Below are 13,357 nucleotides of genomic sequence, written 5' to 3'. Positions count from 1 at the left end.
AGGTTAATGTTTCTAATGCAGCCCAGCTCAGGAGGAAATCAAAGTCTTTACTGTCCGATGGCTATTCTGTTGCCTGCACTGTGTGAAATAAGTTCTTGGATTTGGTCAAAATCCTACCATCCATGTCATAAAATATCAGACACACACATATACCCCTAGCCAACCACCCACCAGAGCTGGTCAATAATTACCATTTAAATATTTTTTTTCAGTAGGAAATGACTAAAATTTGTTCTCCTAAAAATCTTGGTTTTGTCAAAAATGTTCATTTTTTAATGAAAAAAAACTGAAAAGATTTTTTTTTTCAATTTTCACGGACCCATATTATTGTGGTTTCCGACTTGTTTTCTCAATAAAAACCTCAAAAAATTTCAAACAGAAATGCATTCTTGAAACTTTTCATGGGGGCGGGACTATCTCTATTATCCAGCCATGTACTCAGTAGATTCCCCCATTTGATTTGAATAGAGCTGTACTGATTTACACCAGGTGGAGATCTGGCCCACTTCAAAGGAGCTACACTGACTTACACCACTTGAAGAGATTCTCACTATGCCTGCTAAAGAGTAGATTAGGTTAGAAAATAGTGAACATCTTTTGCGAAAAATGTTCAGAAACTATTTCATGAAAAGAATGTGGCCAAATATTTCCAAGTTCAACAAAGCTTTTTTTAACAGCTCTACTTGAGAGCACTCAAAGACTGAACAATCAAGGAGAATGAAACCTAATGGTATGTCTACACAGCTTGCAGAAGTGAGCCTCCCAGCCAGGGTTGACAGACTTGTGCTGGCGCTCTAAATGCAGCTATGTGAAGAGAGCTTTGATTTGAGCTTAGTCTCTGAAGCTCATCCCCCCCTTAGGCTTCACAGCCTGAGCCACAACTCCAAAGACGTGCCTACTTGGTTATTTTTACAGAGCTAGTGTAACAACAACCGACCCCAGTCGTTGAACTGGGGACCTATGGAGCTCAGTGCATAAGCCTCTACAGCACAAGCTACAAGCGAGCTGCCTGGTAGCTAAGGCTATAAAGAAGACTCATTTCTCTCTCTATCTCTCTCTCTAAGTGGCCTTGGTGCCACTAGATGGGACAGACGACCACATCCAGGAGGTGCGTGGGTTACACTAGCATGAATCCTGCTCTCACAGGTCTGTCGACCTAGGCTGAGAGACTCAAGTCTGTGGGGTGTGTAAACACACCCTAACAGGCTTGGGCCTAGATTCACAAAGAGACTTAGACGTGGTAATGCCAAGCATCACAGCTCCTCATCTTTAGTCACTGAGTGAAACCACAGGAACTCACTGTAATTCACAGAGTCTGAGTTAGGCACCTAGGCTCCCTATATAATGAATGGGGAAAGACAGGCCCCTGAGACACTGAATCACAAAAGTTAGGTGGACAGATGAGCCAGTGGGAGATGCCAATGAGACGAGTATGTGCTAAATCCTGCCCCACTCTCGGAGTTTAGTGCTTAAGTCCGGATTGCAAGGAGGCACCTACCTCTGCTGTTGAGTCACAGCCAGCAACTCTGTAATTAGGTGCCTAAAGTGTAGTTTGCAAAATGCAGATGGGGAGGGTGGGGAAAGGGACCTGCCTTATCGCTTTGGCCCAGTGGTTGGAATACTCATCCAGTTGTGGGAGATACTCATTTTAAGTCCCTTGTCCACCTAATGAGGAGAAGGGATTTGAACAGGGCTCTGCCATTGGGCTATGGGATATTCTGATGCAGTGCTCTCTCAGTCTGTTTTCTTGAAGATGTTCTCTACACCTCTTCTGGTACCTGTCACCACCATAACAATTTATTTAAAGTCAGATTATGTCTGACGACATGATTGATATTTCAACTCTTCCTCGTGTCAGGAGAACCCATTGACTTCAGTGCAGCTACTTTGACGAGCAGGGATTGTAAAGACATCTGACTCCTGGTCTACATTAAGCGGGGGGGGGGGAGCGGTCGAACTAAGGTACGCGACTTCAGCTACGTGAATAGCGTAGCTGAAGTCGAAGTACCTTAGTTCGGGCTACTCACCCGTCCAGACGCCGCGGGATCGAAGTCCGCGGCTCCAAGGTCAACTCCGCCACCGTCGTTCGCGGTGGTGGAGTTCCGAAGTCGACTGGAGCGCGTGAGGAGTACGAACTATCGCGTCTTGATTAGACGCGATAGTTCGAACTCCGAGAAGTCGAACTCTCCGTGTCGACCCGCGTGGTAAGTATAGACCTACCCTGAAACAGGCATATTTTTCTAAAATTCTTTTCTAGAGCTGGTCCAGGTTTGTCAACAAAATTTCATATTAGAAATTTGTCATCTAAATGAAACCTTTTGAGCTCAATCTGCCAGTGTGAGACAAAATTAAAGCCCTGACAATAAGGTCAAGTACCCTAAAGCAACTCAGCTTCTCCAATCCTTAATGTATTCCTTTATCACAACAACAGCACACACAGGCCAGGCCTATGCTCTAAAGTTTTGTTGGCACAGAAGCTACATTGTACAGGGCCTAGGGTGTGCAAAAACCATGCCCCCTACGAGACATAGCTATTCTGGCAAAAGCCCTGGTGCAGACACAGCTATGCCAGCTGAAGAGTGCTTTTGTTGGCATAGGTAATACCATTCAGGGAGGTAGCATTACAATGCCAGTAGAAAAATGCCTTCTGATAGTATATTCTGCACTTCCTATAGGGGGCTCTGCCAGGTTATCTGTATCATCAGGACCTGGGTAGTGTAGACAAGGCTGCAGCTTCGAGACAGATGCAACATTCAGGTGAAAGGGTGACTAAAACCATTTTTTTTTAATGGTAAGAGATGTTTTTTGGTCTTAACTTGAGGCTTATGAAGTCCTTCCCAGGCTTGGTAAACAGTTGTTCTCTTCACCAACTGTATTCTGTGAGGTGCTAAGAACCTGGAGCTCCCAGGGAAATCTACAGGAGCCGAGAATACTCACCAATAGAGCTGGGCAGGAACCAGTGGGGAATGCTGCAAATCTGAAACTTTTTCCATTCCAATAGAGAATGAAAATATTGTTTGAAATTTCTCATGAAACAAAGTTCCTGTCTTCCGAACTTTGTTTCAACTCAACAAATTTTGTTTTGTTAAAATTGAAACACTTTGTTGTGAACTGAACTGTTTAAAATATATTGTGTAAAACAAAAATATTGAAACAATAAATCAATTTGGAACAGAAAATTGAAATGTTCCATTCTAAAAGGGTTAAAATATTCCATTTTTTCTAAACAAATTGTCATCAAAATTAACACTTCACATAATGTTTCGCTTTCAATTAATATCTATTTTTCCAATGGAACAACATGTCTTTGGAAAATTTCCAATCAGTTCTACTCAACACCTTCCAGAAGACACTCAGCTCTGCCCATCGTGAGCTCAGGTCCAATAGGAACAAGCTGTACAGAAAATGCATCTCCCTGAACTGGCACAATTGGTGCCTATGGGCCAGATCCAATTCAATGAAGTTGATGGGACTTCAGTGTGATGTAAGAGGCATGTTAAGAGCACAGACACATGGAGGACCTGGAACAACAAAGTTTAGAGTGTGAGATAATGGCAAAACATCTGCATCATCCATTTTATGTGTGAAAGAACTGTGATGTATTCATCATGCTAGCAACTCAAGATACATCTTCTGTTAAATACAGAGTCTAATTGATTACAATCTGGCAAAATGTCAAAGTTCAAAGACAGAGAAAAGTGCCAACTCAATTAGATTTGACAGAAGAGATAATTTAATCTGTTCCAGTCATAACTCGGCTGTAGGTACATGCATAAACCAAAACTAATTTTGACATTTGCCTGAATGTCATAACTATATTTACATCTGAGTGAGACACTCTTTATGTGACTGATAAGTTAGTTCATGTTGCATTTTCAAATGTTAAATTATTTGTACTCATTGGCAACAACTGTTACATTTTCTCCAGCAGCATTCTGCTTTTTTTGTGTGTAAATGATGAAGTAATCATAGCCCAAATTATACAAATTGACAGTGCTGATCTTTACAAAATTTGCTCAGGTTTTTGAGATATATCAACAAGATAACCTCTGCATGTCAAGAAAACACTGATGTGCATGCTACCTCATTTCCATTTTATAGCCTTTGTTACTAACACGGGTACATTATATTTGAGAAATATATAGTAAGCAGCTTTATAATTTATCCTTGCCTCTATAACATGAAGCAGAGACTGAGGGACTTCCACTTAGGACTATTCTGCAGTTCCCTTTCATAAAATTGACAACTAGTTTCTAATGGTAGGTCTATACTTACCGCGCGGGTCGATGCGGCGAGTTCGACTTCTCAGAGTTCGAACTATCGCGTCTAATCAAGACGCGATAGTTCGAACTCCCCACGCGCTCCGGTCGACTCCGGAACTCCACCACTGCGAACGGCGGTGGCGGAGTCAACCTTGGAGCCACGGACTTCGATCCCGCGGCGTCTGGACAGGTGAGTAGTTTGAACTAGGGTACTTAGTAGCTGACGTAGCTGAACTTGTGTACCTTAGTTCGACCCTCCCCCTTAGTGTAGACCAGGCCTTAGTTAAAAATGCATGGGACATGTAACCACATTCAATTTGCAGATAAACCATAATAAACAGGAGAGAGGCTGTCACATGGAAAACTCCACTAACAGACTTCAGGGATAACAATTACTAGAGGGGGCATACGTTGTTCATACACCCAGCCAGGCCCCTCACCTCTTGGGGCTGGCCAGAATGAGGGCAAAGGGTGTAACTGAGTGTGGTCTGGCTGAACTGTGGGGAGGATTAAAAATTTCCAGCAGCCTGATTTCCATTAAAATCTGGCCCACAGAATGTCCATTTGGTACTGCAAATAGAGGAAGTTCTCTGGTGCTTCAACTCTAATCCATGAGATCCCTGCCTCGTGCTTATATCTAGAGCGTCCATAATAGTAAGAATTAGATTAGTGGGCATCTGTCTTTCCCAGTTTTCTGATTTTCACCAAAACTGGTAGGCTTCTTCTCATTGATACCTAAAACATACCCTGGCATTTTGGAAATGATCAGATACAGTTTTCAAAAGGCACCACATTGCCATCCAGTTGGGTGTAAGGTATGACTTTGCTCAGCTGATTATGGGTACTTCTGGTCATGACTCAATAGTTAAGGCTGTGCTCTGAAATGCAAATACAAAGCATTGGAGCAGACCCCTAGATAATCACAGAGTTCCAAACCAGGAGACATGCACAACTAATGGTGCTGGGAGGAGTAGTTTAGATAAAGCAGTGTGCGAAAAAAGTACAGTTAAAGTGGGGGACAGAGTTAAGGTGGTTGAACATGGTCTGTGATGTGCACGCTGCAGCCCCGTTGGAAGGAAGAATCCTTGATTTCACAGAGATCCACAGCATCCAATCCAGTTAGCAAGGCCAGGCACTGCTAAGTGGGTCTGGTGCTTGTATAGTTTTCATGTTTATCCAACACACTGAAAAGAAATTTAAATCTCCAAGTTTAAGTCAAGCCGCAGTGCTCAGTGAGTTTCTATACATCAATTCAGAACTTTATGTTTATTGACTGCTTTGTTTACCTGACATATTAGCCATACCTGTAGCTTCTCTCTGTTGGTACATTATATTAGTAATCTCTTTTCACTCAATGTTCAGGCACAGGAAACTGTCTGTCACCAGGCAAACCATATACTATAGTGTCCTGAGGAGCGGAGGCAGGCGGAGAGGGTGTGAGCCTGCAATACAGTTATCCCCATCTTGAACCCAGAGTGTGCACATGCTATCATCATTGGCCTTTGCTGCGTCAAAGAAACAAATAAGTCTGTATTTTCTTCTGCTAAAAGAGTGTGAAGTCAAATGCTGATAATGTCACATACTATGTTTTCATCAGCACTGAAATATATCTGCTGTCTATAGGTAGGGCTCGTTTTGTAAAGCAGTTTTACAGACCATCTTCCTCACATAGGGAGCAAACAAATAAACCGCAAAATGGAAAATTGGCCTGCATATGGCAGCTGTGAAAGATCGTGAGATTATAACATGCTATCAATCAGCTCCTTTTGGCACTGGTAAGGATATTGCCCCAAAAGCAAACAGGCTGACCAGTGGACAGATGGGACTCTGGAGACCTAGATTCTAGTCCTGGCTCTGCCACTGGCCTGCTGGATGTTGGGCAAGTCACGGTACTGTTCTGTGACTCAGTTTCCCCATCTGTAAAATGGGGATAATGATACTGACCTCCTTTGTAAAGTGCTTGGTGTTGTACTGATAAAAAGCACTATATAAAAGCTAGGTGTTAGCATTATTATACAAGCTTTAGTGCAGTCAGTGTCAGGACCTATGAAAAATAACCTGCTGTTCTAAAGTCACCCAGTAGTGGTCAGTGGTGCTTTTCCCAGGCAGCAGGTTACAATATATACCTACCTGACTAGGATGTTATGAGGCTACATTAGCTCATGTTTGTAAAACACTTTGAAGAGATTAAGAACTGTAATTAAAATGCCTGGCTTGTACAAAGCTGAGGCAACAAAACACTTTACATGAAAACGGTAACTGACAACTTTTAATATTTGTGCTGCCACGTTGAAAGAATGCCTGGATAGGCTAAGTTAATGAACTGTTTTTAATGAGTATACAACCTGATGGGAAAAAAATGCAAAGATGTGCTAAAATATTCTGAATCTCTGCATGACTGAATAGCATCCAAATGTCATATCTAACTCTAATCGGAAGAAAAGTGGGTAGACAGTTTGTATGCCACTCTGAAAATCTATATGGGTCTCTGTAGAGTCACCTGTCATCATGGGATCCGAGCACCCAGGAATTATAGTTAATCACAAGCAGCTATCACCCTTACTACCATGTGACAGGCTGACATGAACCTGAAAAATCTGCTTGGGCTACGCACTACGCTGAACTATAATTAACATTATAATATACAATAAAATAGATTTCAGAATGAACAATCAAAACAAAATGTTTCAATAAAGAGCTGCTCTTTTGACTTCACTGGCACTACGCTGATTTGCAACAGCTAAGGACCTGGCTTCCAACAATAGTCTTTGTTGGCTACTCATAAGAAAGTTTCAAAAAAGACAAAATATTACACACTGAATGACTTGAGGATAGACTTCTTTTTTAATAGAGAGAGGATGTTTAGAGTAAATTACTTACACAATAAGCTATATTTCAGTATGTCAGTCTTTAGAGGCAAAGGAAAAGGCAAAATAAGCAGAGAATACCTCCACACTGCTCCACAGACAGCTGACATCTATTCTTTAGAGAAGAAAACACTTCTCACAAAACACCCCTAAAAAGTGGCACTCAATAGGGCACAGACAGGTCACAAAAAGTGGCACACAGTAGGACACAGATGGGTCACTAAAGTGCAGAACATTTGTGCACATTTATATTGTGCGTATACACACACACACAGTCAATTGTTATTCACAGATCAAACCATAGAACTTCCAATGCTTTTGACACCTTTAGGAACAGCAACAAACTGCTCCATTAATCTCCTTTAAAAGCTGAGTGGAAGTTTTAGCATCTTCTTCAACTAGTGCCTTGATTTTGATGAGATGAAACTAATTGCAAAGCAATTATTAATTCACATGATATATGCTGTTTTCCCTGCCCTGATATTTGAACGTAGAACAAACGTGGCACTTCATGCTTCTACGGCATCATTAATAAACTAGCACATAAGGCACCGCAGCATGCGTGCACCACAGTACACTGTAATATAATTAGCTCAAATCATCAACTAATCACCTTGAGCAAGCAGGAAAGCCCTGGAGCAGGAAGTATCAAGGTTGCAGACAAGCCAGCTTAGTCAGCAGGTTAAGTTGTCCCATTACATCATTCACACCACTTCCCTGAGACATACCACTTTTTTTCTAGACTGCACCTTTGATAAGCCTAGCCACAGAGACAGCCCAGGGCCCCACTCGAGAATGGAAGTGAATCAGAGAGGGAGTGCGACTATCAGAGCATACTAGGAGAAACAAGACAGAAGGAATGAAAAAAAATCTTCAAAACGGTTCACGAATTAAATTTTACAGAGCTAGAACAGTTTTAAGGGCCAGATTTTGCCACCTTTACTCACACTGAGTATGTTACTCCACTAATTATCCCGTGTATTTCAATCGATCTACTCACAGAACTCATAAGAACATAAGAATGGCCATACCGGGTCAGACCAAAGGTCCATCTAGCCCAGTATCTGTCTACCGACAGTGGCCAATGCCGGGTGCCCCAGAAGGAGTGAACCTAACAGGCAATGATCAAGTGATCTCTCTCCTGCCATCCATCTCCATCCTCTGACAAACAGAGGCTAGGGACACCATTCTTACCCATCCTAGCTAATAGCCATTTATGGACTTAGCCACCATGAATTTATCCAGTCCCCTTTTAAACATTGTTATAGTCCTAGCCTTCACAACCTCCCCAGGTAAGGAGTTCCACAAGTTGACTGTGCGCTGTGTGAAGAAGAACTTCCTTTTATTTCATAGAATCATAGAATCATAGAATTCAAGATCAGAAGGGACCATTATGATCATCTAGTCTGACCTCCTGCAAGATGCAGGCCACATAAGCCGATCCACCCACTCCTGAACTAATTCACTCCCTTGACTCTGCTGTTGAATGCTCCAAATCATGATTTAAAGACTTCAACTAGCAGATAATCCACCAGCAAGCGACCCCTGCCCCATGCTTCGGAGGAAGGCGAAAAACCTCCAGGGCCACTGCCGATCTACCCTGGAGGAAAATTCCTTCCCGACCCCAAATATGGCGATCAGCTGAACCCCGAGCATGTGGGCAAGACTCTCCAGCCAGACCCTCTGGAAAAAGCTAACAATATCCCAACACTGACCCTTTGTACTAATTACCAGTGTGGCACGTTATTGACCTATTGACTAAACCCGTTATCCTATCATACCATCCCCTCCATAAACTTATCCAGCTTAATCTTAAAGACATGGAGGTCCTTCGCCCCCACTGTTTCTCTCGGTAGGCTGTTCCAGAATTGCACTCCTCTGATGGTTAGAAACCTTCGTCTAATTTCAAGCCTAAATTTCCTGACTGACAATTTATATCCGTTTGTCCTCGTGTCCACATTAGCACTGAGCTGAAATAATTCCTCTCCTTCCCTGGTATTTATCCCTCTGATATATTTAAAGAGTGCAATCATATCTCCTCTTATCGTTCTTTTGGTTAAGGAAAACAAACCGAGCTCCTCAAGTCTCCTTTCATATGACAGGCTTTCCATTCCTCGGATCATTCTAGTGGCCCTTCTTTGTACCCGTTCCAGTTTGAATTCATCCTTCTTAAACATGGGAGACCAAAACTGCACACAATACTCCAAATGAGGTCTCTCCAACGCCTTATATAACGGGACTAGCACCTCCTTATCTCTACTAGAAATACCTCGCCTAATGCATCCCAAGACCGCATTAGCTTTTTTAACAGCCACATCACATTGCCTACTCACAGTCATCCTGCGATCAACCAGGACTCCTAGGTCCTTCTTCTCCTCCGTTACTTCCAACTGGTGCGTCCCCAGCTTATAACTAAAATTCCTGTTAGTCATCCCTAAATGCATAACCTTACACTTCTGATTATTGAATTTCATCCTGTTACTAATACTCCAGTTTACAAGGTCATCCAAATCTCCCTGGAGGATATCCCTATCCTTTTCCGAATTGGCAATACCTCCTAACTTGGTGTCATCCGCAAACTTTATCAGCCCACTCCTACTTTTGGTTCCGAGGTCAGCGATAAATAGATTAAATAAAATCAGACCCAAACCGAACCTTGAGGAACTCCACTGGTAACCCCCCTCCAACCCAACAGATCACCCTTCAATACGACCCTCTGCAGTCTCCCCTTTAACCAGCTCCTTATCCACCTCTGGATTTTCATTTCGATCCCCATCTTTTCCAATTTAACCAGTAATTCCTCATGCGGTACCGTATCAAACGCCTTACTGAAATCAAGATATATTAGATCCACTGCATTTCCCTTGTCTAAAAAATCTGTTACTTTCTCAAAGAAGGAGATCAGGTTGGTTTGGCACAATCTACCTTTCGTAAAGCCATGCTGTAATTTGTCCCAGTTGCCATCGGCCTCAAGGTACGTAACAACTCTCTCCTTTAAAATTTTTTCCATGACTTTGCATACTACAGATGTTAAACTAACAGGCCTGTAGTTACCCGGGTCACTTTTTTTCCCCTTCTTGAATATAGGAACTATATTAGCTAATCTCCAGTCAAACGGTACAACCCCCGAGTTTAGAGATTTATTAAAAATCATCACTAATGGGCTTGCAATTTCACTCGCCAATTCCCTTAATATTCTAGGATGAAGATTATCCGGGCCCCCTGATTTACTTCCGTTAAGCTGTTCAAGTTTGGCTTCTACCTCAGATACCGTAATGTCTACCCCCATATCTTCATTCCCGTCAGTCCCTCTACCACTATTCCTTAGCCCTTCATTAGCCTCATTAAAGACCGAGGCAAAATATTCATTTAGATATTGTGCCATGCCAAGATTATCCCTAATCTCCACTCCGTTTAAAGTTTTAAGCGGTCCCACTTCTTCCTTCTTGGTTTTCTTCCTATTTATATGGCTAAAAACACCTTTTGCTATTGGTTTTAATCCCCTTCGCTAGGTCCATCTCCACCTGGCTCTTTGCCTTTCTCACTGCTTCCCTACACCCTCTGACCTCAATAAGGTAGGTTTCTTTGCTGATCCCTCCCATTTTCCAGTCCTTGTACGCTTTCTGTTTTTTCTTAATCACCCCTCTGAGACGCTTGCTCATCCAACTCGGTCTAAAACTGCTACCTACAAACTGTTTTCCCTTTCTCGGGATACAGGCCTCTGACAGCTCCTGCAACTTCAACCTGAAGTAACCCCAGGCGTCTTCCGCCTTTAGATCCCTAAATATGTTAGTCCAATCCACTTCCCTAACTAGTCGCCTTAATTTAGTAAAGTTAGCCCTTTTGAAATCGTAAACCTTAGTCTCAGATGCAATTTTGTTTATCCTTCCATTTATTTTGAAATGAATTAGCTCATGATCACTCGAGCCAAGGTTGTCCCCTACAACTATTTCCTCAACAAGGTCCTCGTTACTCACCAAAATCAGATCTAAAATGGCATCCCCCCTCGTCGGTTCAGCAACTACTTGATGAAAGAATTCATCAGCTATCACGTCTAGGAAAAGCTGAGCCCTATTATTATTACTAGCATTTGTTTCCCAATCTATATCCGGGAAGTTAAAGTCTCCCATGATCATACAGTTCCTATTAGTATTTACCTCCTTAAAAACATTAAAGAGCTCTCTATCCATATCCAGGCTAGATCCCGGCGGTCTATAGCACACCCCAATCACTATCACAGGGGACGCTCTAGTAGTTTTCTTCCCCAATGTCACCATTGCCCAAACAGACTCCGTATTATCCATTGCATTGCTAGTTATTTCGTTACATTTCACCTCATTATTGACATACAATGCTACTCCCCCACCTTTACCTTTGTTTCGGTCTTGCCTAAACAGCACATACCCTTCCATACCTGTACTCCAGTCATGGCTACCGTTCCACCATGTTTCGGTTATTCCTACGATATCCGGTTTCAATTCTCGGACCAGGAGCTCCAGTTCCTCCATTTTGTTACCTAAGCTTCTCGCATTAGTGAACAAACATCCTAATTTTTGCTGTTTGGCTCCTCTCACCCTTTTCACCCAGCTTGGTAGGGACACAGTACTACCAGTATGACCTGTCGGTCTAGTATCCGTCCCCCCCCTCTTCCTTATACCTAACCGTCCCCCTCTGGCTATATCTGTTGTTATCCTGTTGTTCTCACTCTCAATGTATAAATTTGGCATGGAGAGTACCTGGACCTCTCCCAATCGTCTCCCCCCAATGTCTAGTTTAAAGCTCTTTTAATCAGATGAGCCAGCCTCCCTCCTAGAATTCTACTTCCTTCCCTACTTAGGTGGAGCCCATCCCGTGAGAAAAGTTCTCTGTCCCCGAAAGCCTCCCAGTGCCCATACATCCCAAAGCCCTCCTTGTAACACCACTCCCTCAGCCAACTATTTATCGTCACGATCTTGTCACCCCTTTGGCGCCCTTCCCTAGGGACAGGTAGAATCCCACTGAAGATCACCTGAGCCTCAATTTCCTTGAGCGTCTTACCCAACCTGGCATAGTCTCCCTTGATCCTCTCTAGCAAGAATCGAGCCGTGTCATTCGTTCCTACATGAAGGATGATCAACGGGTTCTTACCTGCTCCTCTTAGGATCATTTTCAACCTCAGGTCCACATCCCGTATTTTAGCGCTCAGTAGACAGCACACCCTTCTGTTCTCCGGATCGGCCCTAGTCACAGGCCTGTCCAACCTTCTCAGTATGGAACCCCCAATCAGATAGACCTGCCTTTGCCTGGGGACAGTGCGGTCCTCTAACCTATCCTCCGTCCCCCCTGGTTGCAAGCTCCTTCCATTCCTATCATCCCTTGTGGTTCCCCTTAAGCCATCCTGCATCCTCCCTGGGCCCAAACTTGGTGCTGCCTCCATCGACTCCTCCCCTCTTTCTATCGGACTAGCCGCTCTTCTCTTTTTCCTTGCCCTCCCACCGTCAGCTACCACCTGCTGTACCCCTTCCTCATTCTCCAAACCTTCAAACCTGTTCCTTAGCTCTATTTCTCCCTCACTGGCTCTCCGTTTCCCCTTCCTGCTTCTCACGGTCACATGCTTCTATCGCCCATATTCCTCGTCTGGCAGTCCCCCCTCACTGGCCTTAGCCCCTGCTTCCCCCTGTACTCCTGGGCATTCCCCTTCAGCCACTGCTTGCCATTGCTCCATCAGCTGCTCGAACCCCCTTCTATGCTCTACCAGGGTTTCTACCTGCAGCTCTAGACCCTGGATCTTTTCCTCCAGCAGCTCTATTAGGCGGCACTTCATGCATACATAGTACTGTTCTGGGTCCCCCGCTAGGACCATGTACATACCGCAGCTGCTGCATCCTCAGTGTATCCTCTGCTGCTTGGCTCATGGCTGCTGCTGTCTCGGCCTCGCTTGGTGTTCCTACCTGGGGAACACAGGGAACACGGTGCCGCCCCATTCCGCCTCCCCCTGTAAACTCCCACTCAAACTCCCCTGTTAGCAGCCCTGTTCGCCGGCTCCCGTGCCGCTGCTCGCAGCTGTGCCGCTGCCTGGCTGGGCGGCCGCTTTTATAGGCCCCTCCTCAGCCTAGCTCCGCCCCCTACTCAGGGCTCGGCTGCCCGCTCAGCAGTCTGCCCCGACAGGCCTCTACAGATAGATACAAGCACTACAAAGACAGATGCAAATACACAAAGACAAATGCAAATCCAACTACCTGCTCCTCC

The sequence above is a fragment of the Mauremys reevesii genome, linkage group 5 (genome assembly GCF_016161935.1).
Source record: "Mauremys reevesii isolate NIE-2019 linkage group 5, ASM1616193v1, whole genome shotgun sequence".
In the NCBI taxonomy this organism is placed as follows: domain Eukaryota; kingdom Metazoa; phylum Chordata; order Testudines; family Geoemydidae; genus Mauremys; species Mauremys reevesii.
Note: the sequence above shows the minus strand (reverse complement) of the source record.